This window comes from Pongo abelii, chromosome 6 (assembly GCF_028885655.2).
Source record: "Pongo abelii isolate AG06213 chromosome 6, NHGRI_mPonAbe1-v2.0_pri, whole genome shotgun sequence".
NCBI lineage: Eukaryota > Metazoa > Chordata > Mammalia > Primates > Hominidae > Pongo > Pongo abelii.
Genome location: NC_071991.2, coordinates 112,737,501 through 112,759,164, shown reverse-complemented (window position 1 = coordinate 112,759,164; position 21,664 = coordinate 112,737,501). Strand labels below are relative to the sequence as shown.

Here is a 21,664-nt window from a genome sequence, read left to right as displayed (position 1 = left end):
ATGAGAGTTCTCATTGTTCTCCATCCTTGCCAAAACTTGAGATTGTCAGGTCATTTTAATTTAGCCACTTTAATGAGTATGTAGGGCTATCTCAATGTGGTTTAATTTGCATTTCTCAGATGACTAAAAATAATGAACATCTTTCCGTATGCTTATTGGACATTTATATTCTTTTGTGAGCATCTGTTCAAACGTTTAGTCTATTTTTAAATAGTATTTTTTTTTAAATTATTGAGTTGTAAAGTATTTTTTTAAATGTATATTCTGGACACAAACTCTTTGTCAGATGTATGTATTAAAAATATACATTCCTAGACATTATGCTAAGTGAAATAAGCCAGGCACAGAAGGACAAATACTGCGTGATGTCACATGTAGAATGTAAAACAATTGAACTCAGAAGCAGAGAGTGGAATGGTGGTTATGGGAAGCCGGGGAAGTAGAGGGAATGGAGAGATGCTGATTAAAGGGTACAGAGTTTCACTTAGAGAGGAGAAATAAAGTTTTTTGAGATCTATTGCACAGCATGGGGACTGTAGTTAACAATAATGTATTGTATATTTCAAAATTGCTAAGAAAGTAAATTTCAAATGTTTTCACCACAAAAAAGATAGGTATTTGAAGTGATAGTATGTTAATTAGCTTGACGGGGTCATCTCATTGTATGCATATATCATAACATCACTATGTACCCCATAACTTTATGTAATTATAAATTGCCAATTCACAATGTGATACAAAAAATAAATATACTCTCCCAGTCTGTGGCTTGCCTTCCATTTTCTAAGACATTTTTGTGAAGAGCAGACTTTAAAAATGTTGTGAAGTTCAATTTACTAATTTTGTATGGTTAATGCTGTTCATGCCCTTTATAAAATTTTTTCTACTCAAATATCAAAAGGTTTCTTCTGTATTTATTCTAGAGTGTAATAGTTTTAATTTTTGTATTTAGGTCTGTAATTCATATCAAATTAATCTTTCATTTGGTAAAAGATAAGAGCTGATATATTTTTATTTCTATATATTTATTTGCTTTATCAACATTTGTTTTAAAATATTCTCTGAATCATTATTATTAATTATCATTATTATTATTATTACTTGAGACAGGGTCTCGCTCTGTCACCCAGACTGGAGCGCAGTGGTGTGAACACAGCTCACTGCAGCCTGGACCTCCCAGGCTCATGAGATTCTTTCACCTCAGCCTCTCGAAGCTGGGACTATAGGCCTGAACCACATATGTATTACGCCCGGCTAATACATATTTTTTAAATTTCTTGTAGAGACAGAGTCTCCCTATGTTGCCCAGGCTGATCTCAAACTCCTGGGCTCCTGCGTTGGCCTTCCAAAGTGCTAGGATTGCAGGAGTGAGCCATCACACCTTGAATTGATTTGACAACTTTTTCAACAATCAGTTGATTGGATAAGTGTGGGTCTGTTTTGAGCTTTTTTTTCAAATTGAACTACCTGCTTATCCTAACCATTAACACACTATGTCAATTACTTTAAGAACACCTTTTTTTTTTTTTCTATTTGAGGTTCTTTGCTTTTCCTAATAAATTTGAAATCAGCTTTTCCAATACTACGAAAAAAAAAAAAAAGACTACTGGAATTATGACTAGGATTGCATTGAACTTGTAGGACAATTTGAGGAGAATTTCAATGCTAATTGTATTGTCTTTCAATTCATAAACATTATTTAACTATCTAGTAAGATCCTTAATTTCTCTCAACAGTATTTTCTAACTATAAATGTACAGGTCAATATTTTGAAAAAATTATAATGAAATATTTTATGTTTTTAGTGCTATTGTAAATTATATTTTTGAGATTAATTTTTCAGTTGTTTATTTCTAGTATATAGAAATCCAATTGAATTTTGTATTCATTTTGTATCCCATGACCTTGATAAATTTACTTTTGAGTTATGTTTTATCCCCCTAGATTATTTGGTCATAGAAATAGATCATCATGTAATTTCTAAATTAAGGCAGTTTTGCTTCTTGTGAATATATGTGCCTTATATATTTTTCTTGCCTTATTTAACAGGCAAGCTTCCCTAATACCATGATGAGGTAAGAGCAGGCATCCTTACCTTGTTTCTGATATTAAGGGAGACACACTCTGCGTTTTAGAATTAATTATAAAAGTAAATGTAGATTTTCATTAGATGTTTTTCATTGAGTTTAAAGAGCTAATTTCTGTTTCTACTATACCAAGTTTTTAATCAATGGATGTCAAATATTATCAAACATATTTTTTACAATGATTAGATTATAGCTTTTTCTTTTTTTGTCATTTGGTGATTTTCGCTAATAGATATTTTAAGGAAAAACTAAGTTGCATGCTTGGAATTAATTCTACTAGGTCAGGATGTATATATTTCTTTCACCATTAGGCTGGATTCCATTAGCTATTATTTTGTTCAGGATTTATTGGTCTTTTTTTTTTTTCTCTTTTTGCTTTGGTTTGGGTTTGTGTTTTGGTTTGGTTTTGCTATCAGGGTAATGCCAACTTCATAAACTGAGTTGAAAGGTGTTCACTTCCTACTTTTGTGAAAGACTTAGTTTAAAATTACTTAATTTCTTATTTAAATATCTAATAAAATGGAGCAGTAAAGTCTTCTGAGCTTTGCATTATTATACGACATATTTTAAATTGCAAACTTAATTTATTTAACAGGTATAAAGCTATTCCAATTTTTAAAGTCTTCCTATTTTAGTTTCTACCTTAGAAAGAATTTGTCCAGTTTGTTGTTACCAAATTTCTTCATGCAAAATTGTTCATAATATTACTTGTTATGTTTATGATTTCTGTAGTATCTATAGTGATATCTTCTATTACATTCCTAATATGCATCATTTTTGCTTTCTCCTTTATTTTTAGTCCAGGTACTTGTGTATCCTTTTTATTGATTTTTATGGATCATTTAAAAGACGTACTGGATGAATTGGTGTTCTCTATTGTTTTTCTGTTTTTTATGTCCTTGAATGTCCACTCTTTATATTTATTTCTACTTTCTCTTATTTACCTTGTGTTTACTTTACTTTTTTTCCTCGAGCTTCTTAATATAAAAGATTAACTCATTGATTTTAAACATCTTTGTAAAAATAAGCATTTAAATTTATAAATTATCCTGTAAGTTTTGCTTTAACTCCCACAAATTATTAATATCATTTTTTTCTTTCATTTAGTTTTAAATACTCTCTTATTTTCTCAGGAATATTTAGAATTTTTTAAGTTTAATAATTTGAAGATTTTCAAAAAATATTTCTATAACCTAATATCAGAATTGACATGTCTGACTTACATTTTTGTTACACATACCATCTTTAGTACAATGTTAGAATGGACTAAAAAGAATATGAATTTCAGGAAGTGGAGATCATTGAAGGCTATCTTAGAGACTAGTTACCATAGGTGCATACATATTTAGTGTTATATCTTTTGGATGAATTAATATTTTGTCCTTATATAGTATGTTTCTCTATCACTGAAAGTATTTCTTTTTCTAAATTCTACTTTTTCTGATACTAATATGGCTACTCCAGCTCTTCAATAATTAGTGTTTTTTTCTTACACATTTTTTCTTACTTTTCATTTAACCTGTGTTTTTGCATTTAAATCAAGTTTCTTATGGACATGGTAAAATAGGGTCTTAATTTTTAATTCAGTTTGTTTAGACAATTTACATTTAATTTAATTATTCATGTGATTAAAGTTAAGTCTACAATGTTCTTGTTTTCTATTGGTATTCCTGCTCTTTGCACATTTTCTATATTTTTTCTTGCCTTCTTTATTAATGCTAATTTTTTAGTTTTTTATTTTATCTGCACTATTGTCTTTAACTTAGAGTCCATCTCCATATATAAAATACTACTGCACATATAATGCACAAGTCTAAGTCCCCCATCCTCTATTTTATGCTATCGTGTCATGCATTTTACTTCTCTATATATTACTAACAATTCTCTTAAATTACCTTTTAAAGTAATTTAAAATGAGAAAAAAATACTTTTTTTATATTTCACATTTAACATTTCTGGTAGTCTCCATTCCCTCTGTGTGGATTTAAGTTTCTGTTTGGACAATTTTCCTTCAGTTTAAAGAACTTCTTTTATCTTGTTGTTGTGTATGTCTACTGAAAGTTAATTATTTCAGCTATGTTTGGTTAAAAAATGTTTTTATTTTGCTTTTACTTTTGAATGATATATATTAATTAGTTATAAATTCCAAGTTGATAAGTTTATTTCCCCTTTTAGCACACTAATGATGTCATATTGAATTATTTTCTAATTTGCATTGTTTCCATGAAATATCAGTAGTGCTTATTATCTTTACTCCTGTTTGTAATGTGTCTTTTTATCCTTAATGATTTTAGAATAGTCTCTCCATTCATTATTTTTAGCATCTTGTTTATGATAAACCTTGATGTAGATTTATTTGTCTTTATTCTGTTTGGAATTTGGTTAGTTTTTTGTATCTGTGAGTTTGTTGGCTTTATCAAATTTGTTAAATATTTGGTTATTAGTTATTCAAATACATTGTTTAATATTAATCCAAAGTTACCTAGACCTTGTTTATTTTTTAGCTTTATTCTCTCTGTACCTCATTTTGCACAGTTTCCCTTGCTATGTCTTTAATAATCTTTGATCTGTTTAATTTGTTGCATGTCCAGTAACTATTTCATTTTAGATATTACATTTCATGTTAGTTATATAAATTACTTTTTTTGCTCTTTCATTGCTCTCCACTTATTATTCATGTTTACATTACATTTGTGGATACATGTATAGTGGCTCTTTTAAAGTTCTTGTCTGCTAATACCATCCTCTATGCCAATTTTGAGTCTTTTTAAAAAATATTCTTTCTCTTTACTATTGGTCATGTTTTCTTTCTTCTTCTTATGTCTAGTAATTTTTTACTGGATGCTAGACATTATAAATATTATATTGTTGAGTTTCTGAACTTTTTATTTTCTTTAAAGAGTATGGAAGATTATATTAGAAGGTAATTAAATTGTCCTGTTCACCAATTTAATATTTTTTAGGTTTATTATTAAGTTTGTTATGATGGATATGGTGTGGTTTTTACTCTATTCTAGTGCTAGTTTAGTATTGCTAACAGGGCATGTCCAATTCAGAGTCTCTATCAAAATCCTGAATGTTCATTGAGATCTCTTCATTCTGGCTGGTTAAAACTTAAATCTGTCCCAGCCCTGTGTGATCTCTTGAAATTGCTCAGTTCACAATCCCCAATAATAGTCATTGTTGTTTTTTTTTCCTCCATTAATTCTTTGCCCTGCATCAAAGCATCTCACAGTAACACATGTGCATCTTAGAAGTTGGCAAAAAATGTGAGACTTAGAAGAAGCATTATGGGGCTATTTATTTGTGTGGTTTCCTTCCACCTTATACTTTTGTCCTCCAAATCCCAGCCAATTAACATATGCTGAACTATAATCTCTGTCTCTTTGACTTCGTAATGCTACCATGATTTGCTTTGGTTCCCCATCCTAGATAGTGCCTTTATATAGACTGTACCTCATTGATTTATTTTTTTTCAGTGATCACAGTTCTGGGCTATCAGTGATCTAATGTCTGAAAATAGTTATTTCAGGTGTTTTGTTGTGTCTTCTAGTTGTTATAACAGGAAGCCATATCTGATTCACTTACTACCTCATGGCTAGAAGTAGATGTTCTCTTTAATTTTAAAAATGTTGTCCAAATTTTAAGTTAAGTAAACATAAATTTTGCAGAATATTTAGTGACTCATATTTTGCAATATTCTCTTTTGGGAATGCATAAACAACTACATGGGAAGCGAACAATGGCAAATGTTTGGAGAGATGAGCTTATTAGCTAATCTATATTATAAGCATTACTGCAGTCCCCTGTATGGGTGTAACATTATTCCCAGTAAATATATTTCACTGGATTTTGAAATACCTTTAATATCTTCAACTTATAAAACATGAGAATAGAATATTCTATTAAAGTTTAAATATATTTGTTTGCTTGAGAAAACCAGTTTTAGAATTTTTATAATATAGTGACTTCAGTTCTTTACATCTTGACAAATTCAATAAAAAAGAACCGAAAACATGAGTGAAGAGAAATAGAAAGAGAACATATAATCAACCTAAACAAAATTGAAATAATAAAATACAGAATGAATATGGAACAAAGAAAGGAGGGGAGGAATTTTTTAAAGAAATAGAAAAATATTAGGAAACACTCTAACCAAGATATTCAGAAGTGAATTACTTAACTATATACTTCCATCCATTCAATTTGTAAAACACCCACATGGTGTGACTCGAAGCTCCCTATAGAGAGAGGTGAGAGAAGACAGCAGGTTTGTAGGAAGGAAGAGAGGTCAGACTTAGCAGAAAGAACATGAGCAAAGCATAAAAGTAAGAAAGTGCAAGGCAAGTTCTGGGAATGAAAACAAAACCAGTTTGGCTCCAGTGATGGGGAGTACTGTAAAATAAGACTGGAAAATATAAAATAAATTGAGGACAGATTATACAGGCTTTTGAATACCAGGCCGAGGATTTGCCGCTCTTTTTGGTTAAAAATGGGGAGTCACTGAAGGTTTTTGAGTAGGGGAGTGAACTGACCTTTGGGTCAATTACTCTGGCTGCAATGTGTAAAGTAGATTGGAAGAGGGAGAGAATAAAAGTGAAGAGACACCCTGGGAGGCTATTGAATTAGATCAGGTGATAAGTAATGAGAACCTGAACTATGAGAGTAGCAGTAGGACTGGGAAGAAAAGGATGAATTCAAGATATCTTTCATGGGTCACATCTATTGGGCTTAGTAGCTAATGAGATCTGAGAGAACTGTTAAAAAAAACATTGATGGGATTTGAAAGCCCGATTTACTGAGAAAGTGATGAAGTAGGGGAATAAGGATGAAAAGCAGGTTGGAGTGGTGGTAGGTGTACGTGTGTGGAGTGTTGAGGGTGGTATTTTTTGGTGGTGATGGAAGTTTTACGGGGAAGAACTATTGAGATGGGTTTTGTTATGCTGTCCTTATAAGTAGTGGAAAGTAGCAGTTTTCAGGAAAAAATAGGATAAGTTCTAGAGTTAGAAAGACTGTATGTATCTCATAGTTGGTTCTCAGTAAATGTTGACAACAAATTCTAAGTAACTCCAATGAACATTTTAAATTCATTTGTTCAACAAATGTTTGTTTAGCTACTACTGTGTGCGAGGTACTGGTGTGGGTATTAAGAGATATTGTTTTCAGTAGAAATAATATCTCCGTTATGAAGAATCTAGTCTATTGAAAAATAGCCAATTAAATGAGTATTTATATTAAACAATAATATGTATTGCTTTAAAGTACTGGTTGATATGGAAGAAAGTAGATGGGATCTGTTCAAGTGTAGAACACTCACAGAAGGCTTCTCAGATAAATATATGACTCAGCTAAAAACTGAGTAGGAGAATTTCAGGCAGAGTGAAACTCAGTTGCAAAAGGAGATACACAGTTTGAGTCTTTTGAGGATTTGAAATAAGTTTCTTAGGAGTGAATCATAGAGTATGAATGAAGAAAAGTAGAGAGATAAGTATAGACCAGTTTATGAAATGTCTTGTCTGCCTTTTAAAGTAACTGAGCTTTGTCTTAAGAACATGGGAATCCAATAAAGAGAAAATAGCCTATCAGATTTGCATGTTTTAAAGATCTATTAACTATGTACCCTGAGCTAAAATACTTTTCAGATCCTCAGGAGTTCACACACAAATAGGAGCAATGTAATAAGATAAGGTCTGCAATAGTTTAAAATGTCATTTATACAAGCTTATATTCATTAGACAAGTATAAAATGCCATAGAAACACAGATAAGAGAGCAGTTAATATTGTCTGTTAGGAGCGAAGTACTAAAGAAGACCTAAAAGAGAATTGTTTTGAACTGGACCTGGCACGTTAAATAGACCCTTCAAATAAATAGTTTGAGTGCAGGCAGATCACTTGACACCAGGAGGTTGAGACCAGCTTGGCCAACATGGTGAAACTTTATCATGATCCCTGGAGGTGGAGGTTGCAGTTAGCCAAGATTACCCTCCAGCCTGGGTGACAGAGAGAGACTCTGTCTCCACAAAAAAAAAAAAAAAAAAAAAAAGTGTAAGTAAATACCCAAGTAAAACTTTACATACAGTTTTTACAATCTCTCATCTGTGTCCAATCTGTGTCCCATTACTGTTTTTCCTATTACCAATTTTCTCTCACATTGTTCATTTATATTTGCCTTTAATGTTGATGTAAAGTTTATTGAAGTATACAAGTATTTTAATTTGTATAAGAAAAGCTATCCAATCACCAATGTATGCAGTATGGAAGTATTTTAATGTTTTAGCAACTGGCCCAGCTTTACCAGTAAGTACGTATTTTCTGACCACTAGCACTGAAAGGAAACTCTGTTTTTGGCCGAAAACCTAGGGATTTGGCTTCTTGTGGCAGAGATTGCCAGCACTCACGCCTCTGTCCCAGCTCCCCTGCAATTGGGCTGTCCATGTGACTGAGTTTGGTGAAACAATTTTATGGAATATGGCTTTTCCAAACTTGGCCCAAAAAAGGTCCCACAAGAATGTTCACATTTTCCTCTCTTCACTCATTATTATGCAGATAATCCAAACAAGGACTTCGTAATGATCCCAGGAAATGGCAGAGCCACACAGTGGAAGGAGCTTGGATGAGGTGACCTAGTCACTGCTGGGAAGACAGCTGTCCATGAAAACCACTCAGCCCGGATGAGATGATGAGGTGAGAGAGAAATTGACCTATTAGGGTTCAAGCCACTAAAATTTAGGAGTTGTTTTTCTACAACAGCTAATTAATTACCTTGAAAATGTAGTCTGTGTGATTTTTCTCAGTGCTTCTAGGAATCCGAATGCTGCTCCAGGCCTTCAGTCTCCTCTATGAATTTATTGGTAGAAATCCCTGAAATTATCCCCAAATAAGGACATATCTTCCCTTTACATAGTCAGTGAGCATAAAGTCAGTGTTGATTCTTAGGAACTTTGATTACACCTTAAAATAATTTTACTTTTAATTTTTAATGTCATTATTAATTATTCCAGTTAATAAATATTAAGCAGACATTGAGTTAGGTGATAGGTAGTTTCCGCCTTGCTATGGCAGACATTAGGTAAGTTTCTGGCTTAGTTGTTCTTATACGCTAATACTACCAGAGAGTCTTAAAAGAGATAACTTTTACAGCAAATTAGACTTACCATAATATAAAATATGGTGCCAATTTTTATAGTTATACAAAATATTACCCGGTGAAAAACACTTATTAAAGAAAGATATGCCAGGCAGGGAACATGTACCTATAGTCCCAGCTACTTGAGAGGCTGATGCAGGAGAATTACTTGAGCACAGGAGTTTGGGGGCATAGGGTGCAATGATCACACCTATGAATAGCCGCTGCACCCCAGTCTGGGCAACATAGCAAGACTCCATTTTGAGAGGGAGAGAGGGAGAGATTGAGAGACAGAGAGAGAGAGAGAGAGAGAGAGAGAAAGAGAGAGAGAGAGAGAGAGATACTTTGCTCATTATTACCTGACTGCAAATAGATATTGGATCAGAATTAGTATTATCTATCATGGACATTTTTAAGATAATTAGGAATCTTGTTAAGGAAACCAAAATTTTGTTTAACTATACAAGATACTTTTTTTCTAGCCAAGTTCTCAGAAAAATATCACACATCACACTTTGTGTCTGGATCCAACACGAAGACTTAAAAGCCTTCATCATCATTCTCTCATTCAACATCACGTATGGTTAACTCATGCAGGCTTGAGTTGGAAACCCTGTTTGATGCCTACTGGCTCTTTGACAGACCCTGGGCAATTTACATAACCTCTCTGCCTCATGAAATAATAGTACCGTATACTTCTGCCCTTGCTCCCCTGCAGTTCTTTTCTCAACACAGCAGCCAGAGTGATCCTGTTAAAACGTTTAAGTCAGATCACTTTATGACTTTGCTCAAAACTCACCAATGGCTTTTCATCTCACTCAGAACAAAAGTCAGTCTTTATAATGGTCTACAAGGCTCTATGTGATTGGCTAACTGTCTGACCTCATTTTCTATTCCCTGTCTTGCTCATTCTATTCCAGTCCACTAGCTTTCCTGCTAGTTTTCAAATTTTCCAGTGAAAGGACAGGGTTTTAAAACATGCCTGCTGTTCATCTCCTCAGTATCATTAGTGTTTCTGATTTGTCAACATCTTAGGTGACAGTTTCCGTACTCTTTAGAATAAACTGGTAATAATAATAATAGTTAACATTTTATTATGCTTATCATGTGCCAACGCAGTATCATTCAATCCTCACAGTAACCCCAAGAGGCAGTGATTTTTGTGTGCAGACTGGATCACACTGTGTAGGTTCAAATCCCCACTTCACTACTTACTGACTGTGACTTTGGGCAAGTTATTTCATCTGTTTGTGTCTCAGTTTCCTTATCTATAAAATAAGTATTAACATAGTAGTTTCAACCTAATTGAAGTGTTTTGATTCAATATTTGTAAAGTGCCTAGAAAAGGGTCCAACACATAACAAGCACTACATGAGTGGTTGCCAAATATTTAATAAAAATAAATTATTAACCCCTTTGTGCCTGTTTCATTATCTGTAAAATGGGGCTAATAATATAGGATTTGCTTCATAGAATTTGCATGAGAATTTAATAATACAGCATGTGCAGATCATTAGTGTCTGATACATGGTAAGCTCTCAATAGTTAACTATTAATATTTTTAGTTTTATAAGGATGTTTTGACAGATTAACTAAAATGTCCAAGTTTACGCAAGATGTAAGCAGCTGAATTGGGTCTTTGTCCAAGACTACCTTATGTAAAATGGCATTCTTAACCATAACTTTAAAGGTTTTTTTTGTACGTGAGTTCTTATCATTTAAGTGACATATAAATGCCTCCAACTTTCTTTTCTTTTGTGTATAATGATAGATGTTTTTAAAATATGTTTTATGTTTTAAAAATCCATCTGCATCATTTTTGTCTCATTTTCCCAATTTTTGATAGTGCCTCATTTCTAATCTAGATTCTAGATATGTAGATAAAAATGGCATAAACTCACTGGAAATTTGTAGAGATTAGAGATCACCAACTCTAAATTTCTCGTGGGACGGAATGCTTTCTCCTCTACTATGACCTCATTCTCAACTGCCAAACTGCATCACAAGGCACGAGAGGTGAGGGTTCTAGCTGGATTGAAGAAGAATGGAGTTCATGAGACAATCTTAAGGACATCTGGAGACACCGATCCTATGTGGACATGGCAAAAATAGTCACACAGATTTTAGAATTGCAGCGCTCCCCTCCCCGCCCCTTTCTTTTTGTGTATTTGTTTCTTTTGAATTACTGATGTTTTTCTGTGATAAAAATTAGAGAAAATTGTTAGGGAGCACTGTAATACAATAGCACAAGCTAGATTATTTCTAAATCATTAATCTTGTTTCTCATCCTTCATTTGTTCAACCACAAGAACCTATAATAAGCTGCAGTCAAAAAGAAACAGTTATTGAAAACAAGTTAAGGTAAACAAAGACAGCGAAGTATATGTTTTAGAATGTTTTCATAGGGAAACATCTGCAAAATGCTTTCGCAGTGGGAATAGCACAAGTGTTTACATAACAATTGTGCAGCGTATTTTCTGGCAAAGAGGACACACCCATAGAGCACATTTAAAAATATTTGTGTATTTCAGCTACATTTTCATTGGCAATAGACACACAACCACAGTGACTGGGCATCAATCAACATCTCATTTCCCAGTTGTTTCACAAAATGTATAATGAGTCAAAAATGTATTTGGTTTCACACATATGCATTCTTAACTTTTCTGTCTCATGAAATGCACTACTGGAAACCTGGACACATTTGGAATACACAAATTAAGAATCATCTGAATGGAATGATGTCTCTATTTTCTAAAACAAGTCTCATTAAAAGCAAATATTTTTATTTAATTCTGAGAAAAGAAGACTTTCCTATAAAAATGAGGTTTTTTTTTTTTAAGAACATACAATTTACTATTAGTACTGTGCAATAAACAACAATGTGTAATTCTGAAAGAGCCAGAAAGTCTTTTTCAAAATATAAAATGAAGGCATCTTTGACTCCACTTTGAACTGGGGCTAATTGACAGTACTTAGCAAGTAAGAACTCTATGTACATAAGGATAAATCATTAGAAAAGAAGATGAAAACATAGCCAACTTTTGGAATATATAAAACAGACATATGTTTGGGAAAGTAGAGCACAAATGTATATGAGAAGCAGTCACTGCTACTGAGCAGCTTATCAGTTTAGGCAACATTTTTACAAGCAATGTCTCTGCAGTCAGTTAAGTGCTGTGATAAGTGGGATTTGGGAGATAGTCCATCAGAAACACTTTTCATGGTGCCAGTGACAAATATTAGTGGATTGAATTGAAGTAAACACCATTTGATTCATATTTTCATGTGTGATTCATTATATAAATATCAACATGTAACTTGACTTTGCTGACACCAAAGCAAACAAAGACCTTGAGTAGAAATATAAAGACACTCCCTATCAGCTCCAGCTTAACTCTGCAGTGATAAACTCATGTACATTGCATGGCAAACCACAACCAGCTATCAATCCAGACGAGGCAGCTAGTACTCACCTAAAGTCATCAGTTCATGGCAGGATACTGAAGCCCAAAGATGAATAGCCTAGTGCTGTTTACCACCAGGGATCAATTAATTAAATGAACAATTTAAGTAATTAATTGATTCCATCTCTCCCAAGGTTATAGACAGGTTCAGAAAAATAAAATCAAATCAAAGAGAAAAGAAGAATTATTAAAAAGTAGAAATCATTTTGCAAACATAAAGCTAAGGTGAAAAGTTATTTTAAATATATATATATTTTTTTATTTTACTTTAAGTTCTGGGATACATGTGCAAAACGTGCAGGTTTGTTGTATAGGTATACATGTGCCATGGTGGTTTGCTGCACTTATCAGCCCATCATCTAGGGTTTTAAGCCCCACATGCATTAGGTATTCATCCTAATGCTATCCTTCCCCTAGCCCCTCACCACCGAGAGGCCTTGGTGTATGATGTTCCCCTACCTGTGTCCATGTGTTCTCATTGTTCAACTCCTACTTATGAGTGAGAACACGTGTTTTTCTGTTCCTGTGTTAGTTTGCTGAGAATGATGGTTTCTAGCTTCATCCATGTACCTGCAAAGGACATGAACTCATTCTTTTTTATGGCTACATAGTATTCCATGGTGTATATGTGCCACGTTTTCTTTATCCAGTCTATCAGATGGGCATTTGGGTTGTTTCCAAGTTTCCAAGTTGTTTCTATTGTAAATTGTGCTGCAATAAACATATTTTAATATATTTTGAATGAGATTTTGATATCAGACCAATGAATGTTCTCTTTACTCTTGGTGATTTAGAGCAACTAATCTTATCTACAAATTTCAAATAAGTTAGATTATGTTCTATTCTGTTTATGTAATAAATTATTTTCAGCAGAATATTATTATTAATAGAAATTCAATTTCCTGCTCTTCTTTCCTCTTTCTTCTACTTATACCCCTCTTTCACCAAAAATTGTTGAACAGATTTAAAGAGGTTGTAAATTCAGATGCCTTTTGGGACTACTCAGGAAATAAGGAGTTAACCTGGCCTGGTAGGGGCTGTGACCAGATTTACTGTCAAAGATGGTGAACTGATTTAGTTTAGCCCATTGTTACTTTGCAGATACTTGGGCATTTGACAAAATTTCTGAGATTATTTTTATTATAAGCTGGAAATTTGGATTTTTTTATATGAAAGCTTTCAACTTTAAAATGTTAGCAACTAATAAAAACACTTTATAAAACACTATATAGGTAATCTAGAACATGTTTTATGACCAATTCAACAACTTGTGGCAGCATGTATTGGTCCACACCTAGTCATGAGGCATGCAATGCTATGAGAGCACACAAAAAGGGAATCAAATCAAATATGGGGAATCTTAGTAGGTCCGTCAGTTAGGATTAGCTGGGTTATGCTGTGATGATAAGGAACCCTAAACTCCAGTGGTTTACATAAACAAAGGTTTTTTTTCTCCCTTGTGATATATGTCTATAATAGGTAAACAAGGAGGTTTTGCTTGTCATAATTAGAGATCCTGGCTGATAGAACAGGTCCTGTCTGGAACATATGGCAGAAGGAAAAAAAGACATGGCAAGCCTCACAATGGCTCTTTAAATGACACACATCATTTCAGCTTTCATGGCATTGGTCAAATAGCTAGTCACATAGTATACAGTGAAGAATGTGGTCCTGCTTAAAGAGAGATCTGGCCTTTGCTCTCAGCTTCAGTTTGGTATGTCTTTGTTTAGTGTGAAAGCTAACTACACCTGACAGTCTTAGGATGAGACATGGCCATGCCAGAAAGACCAATCATGGGATTTAGAGTTACGGACTATGCAGTTTACTTTGGGTTATGCAGTATCAGTTGACTTGCAGACTGAGTACAACTGCTTGGACGACCGATAAATCAACCAGCCATGCCTATGTAATGAAGCCTCCATAAAAACTCTGGACATCAAAGCTTGAGTGAGCTTCCCTTGTTAGCAATATTCAAACCATATTGATACTAAGCGAGTAACGGGTCCCTCAGACAACAGAAGCCTTGTGTTTGGAATCCTCCAGACTCTGCCCCATGAGTCTCTTCCTTCGACTGATTTTTATCTGCGTTCTTTCTCTGTAATAAGCCACATATGTGAGTATAATAGCATTTGGCGAATTCTGTGAGTCTTCTAATGAAGTATCGAACCTGAGGATGGCTTTGGAAACCTCCCCAAACTTGCAGTTTGTGCTGAAAGTGAGGGAAGCTTTGGGAGACTGTGCCTTAAAACTTCACAGTTTGGCTAACTCTGGGCACATGGTCGCTCCTCAGTTTAATCAGCTGGGGGTGTATATAGTTCCCTCAGTGAGAAACACCACGGGTAAGAAAACTGGAAAACTTACATTTTAAGGCAATATACCACAGTAGGATTTAGGGGAAAAAATGATACCTGCACTCTGTCATAAAGGGATATAGGAGTCAGCCAAGTAAAGAAAATGGAGAAGTCTGTGCAAGGTTAGGGGCAGAATACACAGAATCATGAAGTAGTGATGCGGCATTAGATGAGCAGAGAATTTACACATGGTTTTGATTCCCACATTAACCAATGGGGAGCAGGAAGTCTGGGCCGAGTCATAAAGGGCTTTACATCGTTAGGAAGATAAAAATGCTTAACAATAAGTAGGACTGACTGGGAAGAGGAATCTTGGACTGGGTCAGCCCTATGACGTCAGTACTAAAGATGGACACTAGGAGAAACTTCATCAGGAAGTCAGTGTGTGAGAGAGAGCTAAGAGCAGACTCAGAGAAGTTCCATGTAGGAAGGCTTTTTATCTGGAGCACTCATTGTTATTCAATCAAATGGGAACTTTATATTCTTAAGGGTTTGAAAATGCTTAACAAAATTAATTGTTCGCTCATCAAGATCTTTCCATTTTAGTGAATATGTGTAGTCCCCTTCCTTGGGGGAATTTAGAGCTGTTCTGGGACACTTGGCTCCCTGAGTGTCTGGGTTTTGAAGAGGTGACCTGAAGACCTGAAGTCCAAGTGATAGAAATCTTTTTCTTCATGTATTAGTGGCCCTGGGAAATAGAGCCAGACATATAAGGACCCAGGATACTGACGTGTTTGTGTTTCTGAAAAGTGTACTCTTATGGCAGAATGTTTTTAAGAAGTAAGAGTGTTTGGATAACAATTTGCAATAGTAACCAGTATTCTTTTTCTTCGATGACCATCCTAATTCTAGCTACCTAGGGGAAATTGTTAGGGAAAAAAAGAGAAATAAATGATAAATTCTTAGTTTTAGAATTCTAAAAGCACTCTCTAGCTACAAGAGATAAAGGGTTTATGAGGTATACAATCTTTCAGAAAAGTTTATTTTTTTCATCCAGACCATGAATTAAAAAGTCCATAAGAGCTCAAAGATAAATCAAGAGGGTAGATTTGACACTGTGAGTTTAGGGGATAGTGTTCTGTTTAATTTTCCAACCTCATCTCTTGGGAATGATAATAAAAAGGAACTCTTCTTTGCAATGGGGAAAACAGAATAGAATAGACTGGTGTTTGGCGTTTACTACCAGACTCTGTCTGAAGTTTCGTCTATCAGAGCTGGCGGGGACCAATGGTGATCTTAGGTCAGCGTGATTATCTGCTGCTGGCTCTAAGTCTCCCCCAGGCTCATATAGGCTTAGAAGATCAGTCAAATTTTCTAGGAGGACCCATAAAAGCTAAGTGTGGACCATTAGATACAAAAGAATCTGATAGTTGGGACAAGGAGAACCCAGGGAATAATTTGCTTGACCTCAGTGACATTGAACACATCAGTTAATTCAGAATGGACAGATTCTGATAGCAAAGCCTATGATGAGAAATTTGTCAACGTTGTTGAGTTTTGAATGGAAGTGGGCCTCACTAAAAGACCAGATGACATTAGGAACATTTTTTGAGGGATGCCAAAACAGAACTGAGATAGATCAAGGCCCAAAACAGTTCTCTTCCACACATACTTATGCATCGTGGAATTCAGCACGTTTCCAACAGGCAGATGAGTGGACAGGGCACGGCTGAAGATTTAAAAACACCATCCATGCCATGATAACCTGCTCACTCATAACTCCATTGTTGACTTTCACCTGATCTCCAGACTCGTGTATCTAGCTGTCTACTCAATAACTCTAACTAGATGTTTAATTGGGATTGCAAACTGAACAGTTCCAAAACAGGAATATGTTTCAACTCTAACTAGGACTGGCTACGTAATTTGGGGGCTCAGCACAAAATGAAAACATAGGACTCCTTGTTCAGAAAGTAAGAAAATAAATGATACTAAGGGCACCAAAATATTAAGCATTTTCCTTTCATCTACCTGGTCCCTGTCAACATGTTATGGTATTTTTTCTTCCACTGTAGTACCAGGTCCCATAGGTCATTGAGTGGGGCAGGGAGTGTGAGGCTGGGCAGGGCCCAGGACATCTGCCAAAACCTGTTCTAGAGAAGTAGTGTCAGCCAGAGGCATAACCACACATGAGTAAAGGGACATATGAGGCTCCAAAGTCACATTGGAATTCATTACAAAACATAAAACTAAGATAAAATGTCAAGATGGCAAATACAGAGAATTAAACCCCAAGTACGGGGCACTGTCACCAGAAAGATTTGTGCAACTGACTGGCCTCATTCCATGAAGTTGGCCCTGACCCCACTCCTAACCCTGCTAGTACCAGTGTGGCCATGCCATTACATAACAGCAAAATTTTACAGTTATTTAGTGTTCATACCCAAGAATTGTTCTTAATTTCTTTAAAAACAATTTGCATCAGTTACATAAGGAGCTGCTGTCAGCCTGTATCTAAAATATAAGCTCTATCCAACTACTTTCACTACCTCCTGGGTCATTATAGCAGCCTTTAACTGTTTCTCCTGCTTTAATTCTTGCACACCTACAGTCCATCCTCCATAGGGCAGCCAGACAGCAGACCACCTTTCTTCTCAAAATCTTCCAATGGCTTTGCTACACTTTAAAATAAAATTGTTATCATGATGTACAAGTACCTACATAATGGAGTCTCTATCTGTCTCTCTCACTGTGTCTCACAGTCCTTACATATTGAGATTTCATTTAAAAATCTCTGTTTAAAGGTTTTCATAGAGCTCAATATCCAGCTCCCTTACCTGCTTCCTAGAGTTTGGTAAGTGGGGCTGAAAGTTCTAACCCTCCAATTACTTGGTCTTTTTGGTGACCAACCCCATCCTGAGGCTCTAAGGCAGCGGTTCCCAACCTTTTTGGCACCAGGGACCAGTTTCATGGAAGACAATTTTTTCACAGACCAGAGGTGGGGGGATGGTTTTAGGATAATTAATGTGCATTACATTTATTGTGCACTTTATTTATATAATTAATAATTGTAATATATAATGAAATAATTATACAATTCACCATAATGTAGAATCAGTGGGAGCCCTGAGCTTGTTTTCCTGCAACTAGGTGGTCCCATTTGGGAGTGATGGGGGACAGTAACAGATCATCAGGGATTAGATTCTCATAAGGACTGCACAACCTAGATCCTGCACATGTGCAGTTCACAATAGAGTTTCGATCCTGTGAGAATCTAATGGCACTGCTGATCTGACTGGAGGCAGAACTCAGTTGGTAATATGAGTGGCAATGGCGAGCGACTGTGAATACAGATGAAGCTTTCTTGCCAGCCCACCGCTCACCTCCTGTTGTGTGGCCAGATTCCTAACGGGTACCGGTCTATAGTCTGGAGGCTGGGGACCCCCTGCTCTAAGGGGTTCCTCCTTAGGTCACGTCATTAGCTTGAGCTCACATGTGATGGAAAAGAGCTTGTGATGAATTACCAAAAATACTCCTATCACTTAGAAAATCTCAAGGGTTTTAGGAGCTCTGTGTCAGGAACTGGGGACAAATACCAAATAGATTTTGTGTTATACCACATCTATCTAAAATGGAAACATACTCTTTCTCTTTCTCAGCTTTATTTTTCCTATTCACACTTAGCATAACCTTTTAGTCAGTAATTTATTTGCTGATGTGTTTATTTTCTATATCTCCAAGTAGAATATGAGTTCTAAGAAATCAGAAAACAGAAGCTTTGGCTGTCTTATCCATCTTTTCATCTGCAGAGCCTAGAACGGGAACCCAAATAAGCCCTCAATAAATATTTGTTGAATGTTAAAAATATGCATATGACTGTGTGTTTAACTTAACATTACTGAGCAAATCAATAAATTTAACCAATTATACCCAGAAATGACTAGATTATTTTTTAATGTAAGGTAGAACTAGGGTTTGGAATGAGCAGTTAAGTTCAGTTATACAAATGTTATATCTTTGCCGACCTGAGTCTTCACTATTTTATTTACAGCCACCATGTCAACATTTCTATAAACACAAGTGTGTTGTTTTTCAATCTGTAGATCAGAAATCCAAACTGGGTCTTAGTGTGGAGGTATCGGCAGGACTGTGCTCCTTCCAGAGGTTTTGGGGGAAAATCTGTTTTCTTGCTTTTTCCAGCTATTAGAAGCTGCCCACATTCCATTGCTCATGGCCCCTTTTTCTCCATCTTCAAAGCCAGCAGCAGCAGGTTGAATCTTTCTTAAGTAACATTTCTCTCACCTATTCTTTCTTTTCCATTTTTAAAATGTCATTTGAACAAATTGAGATCTCCTGGATAATACAGAACAATCTTTCCAACTCAAGGTCCCTAACCTTGACACATTTTTAAAGTTTCTTTTGCCTGGTAAGGGAACCTATTTCTGGGTTCTGGAGGATAGAACTCAGATATCTTGCAGAGAGGGGTGGAGAGGCAATATTTAGCCTACCACAACTAGAAACTAATGTTAGTCCCTGATTCATCTTATTTTTTAACTAATTCTTGGAGGCTTCATAAAAGATGTTACTAACTCAAGTGAGTATGCGAGTCAGGCAGCTGAATGAAGCCCACCAGGTGTGGATCTTGGTGCACAGGACAGTGTGTGCTCAATTAAAGTGTCAATAGTGCCTTTGCTCCAACCAAATGTTTCCATCCAGCAGTGTGAACCCAGGATGATCAGTTCTTTCACCTTTTCAAGAGAACTTGGAAAAACATATTTGTATTTAGAAACCTCTAATTTTGAAATATTGGCAACAATTACACGATGTTTTTCAACACTATGAAGAACAAAACAAAACATGTCTGTAAGCTGCCCCTGGTCTCTGAGTCTTAGCCTAGTGTGCCACCTCAGTCCCGGGTGACCAAGAAGAGTCCCCTTTGTCAATCTCTCCAACAAACTTTTCATAGGTAATAATTACACGCTAGCCTACTGAGTTAGGTTCCAGGTATTAGGAACTAAGGTATAGAATTTTAATTCATCCACCAATGTCTATCTCTTGCAGTATGATATTACTTTGAGTGAATTCATACATTGTTACATGGAATGAATATGTATTACTAAACAGACATTTCATTAAAATATTTTTGTCTTTATTTACTCACTCAAGAATTCTTGTGTCTATTTGTTGAGCAAGTCCTTCTTTGAGACACAGTGGAGAATGGGAAGATAAATCAGAGTGCTTTTTTTCAAGAAATCTTCCATCAAGTGTTCACACATTAAAATTTTGACAAAGATTATTGAACTTCAGTGAAAAAAGAAGTCACTTTTTGAGTGGAATCAAATCTTCATAAATGAAGTATATTTAAGTTGGGCCTTAAAGAATAGATACTAAATAATCCATTTCTTTTTTCTTGTATTTTTTTTCTGTGTATAACTTGACAGTTTTGTCTTTAGGTCCTAGGTTTATACGGACCTAGCTACATGATTATGTCTAGATAACTTATTAATGAATGCAATTTTTAAAGGATGTACTAACAATGAAAAATGAATACTGATTAAAGAAATTAATCTTAACCCACATTTTTCTCCTGCAGCTTTAGGAATGCCTAGATAGATGGAAAATATAGTGTATTGTCTTAGTATTTGAACCAAAAGTAAAACTTAGAATAAGTGCTAGTGCAATAAGAAATGTTAAATGTGATAGGCAAACCAGCTGAACAAACAGACTGGAAATTTGTTTTATGAAACTCACCTTACAGAATTTCACCCAATAAAACACATGGGCATGCAGTATTAATTTTTTCTACATCTATGTATCATCACAAAAGGCCATTTTTAATCATATTCTGCCTGCACATTTCGTCCCATTTGGACACAATTTATGAACACTCACTTTCTTATTTGAATTCTACCTTTTGACAAAATGGGCAAGAATCCAACATAGTTAACTATTAGTTGAATACATTTAGACCTGAATCTTAATGCAAAACAACACAAATTCAACAGAACTCAACATACCAGGAGATGGTAAGCCTTTATTTTATTTGATGTCTTCAATATACCTCTGTTCTTTACAAGATAACCTCACTAATAAATATATTTGAGTACAAATAAAAGGAAATGCAAGTTATACGACAGCATTCACAACAAAAATCTCAGCCCTCATTTTGATCACGTAAAACTACTAAAGCAGGAGATAGAAAAACCCTGGTTTTTAAACCTGTCTATTCCTCACTATAAAAGATTATCTCAAGAAACCTGAACTGTACCACTTTTCCCAGCTCAGACATAGATTTGTCTAGAAATGAAGTGGTACAGGACAATATGTACCAATATGTACAGGACAAATGTACAATTAACTCACTACAGCTTTTCCAAATAGACATTTAAACACGCTTTCTCTGTCTTATTCTTTCCTGTATCTTCCGAGGCATTTGTGAATAAAGTTAGACAAGAAATCCTTTGTTGTTATAGCCTGAAAATATAGTCTATTGGGGCAGTAATCAACACAACTAAGTAATATTGTCATTTGAGCAATTTAATGTGCATTGCTATTATTTCCAACAGCATAGTAGTTTTCCTCTGAAATATTTTTGGATGTCTTGCACCAAATGCTAATGGGACAATGTTTGCAATATTTTCTATCCTAGTTTAGTTTGCATTTTATAACACATAGATGTTTCTGAGCCTTCT

General features: G+C 35.0%; 2 long non-coding RNA genes across 3 annotated transcripts in view; one reads left to right on the top strand and one right to left on the bottom strand.

Annotated features, from left to right (window-relative positions):
- Positions 1-11,187, bottom strand: part of LOC129060456 (uncharacterized) — a 147,022-nt gene extending 135,835 nt beyond the window's left edge. The window contains exon 1 of one of the 2 annotated variants that reach the window (XR_008527193.1): positions 11,116-11,187. This is a non-coding gene — a long non-coding RNA (uncharacterized LOC129060456). The remainder of the gene's footprint in view (positions 1-11,115) is intronic. The other variant, XR_008527194.1, reaches the window with a different exon arrangement.
- Positions 1-21,664, top strand: part of LOC129060457 (uncharacterized) — a 29,884-nt gene that overhangs the window by 1,518 nt on the left and 6,702 nt on the right. Inside the window, exon 2 of the long non-coding RNA XR_008527195.1 lies at positions 8,635-8,772. This is a non-coding gene — a long non-coding RNA (uncharacterized LOC129060457). The remainder of the gene's footprint in view (positions 1-8,634; positions 8,773-21,664) is intronic.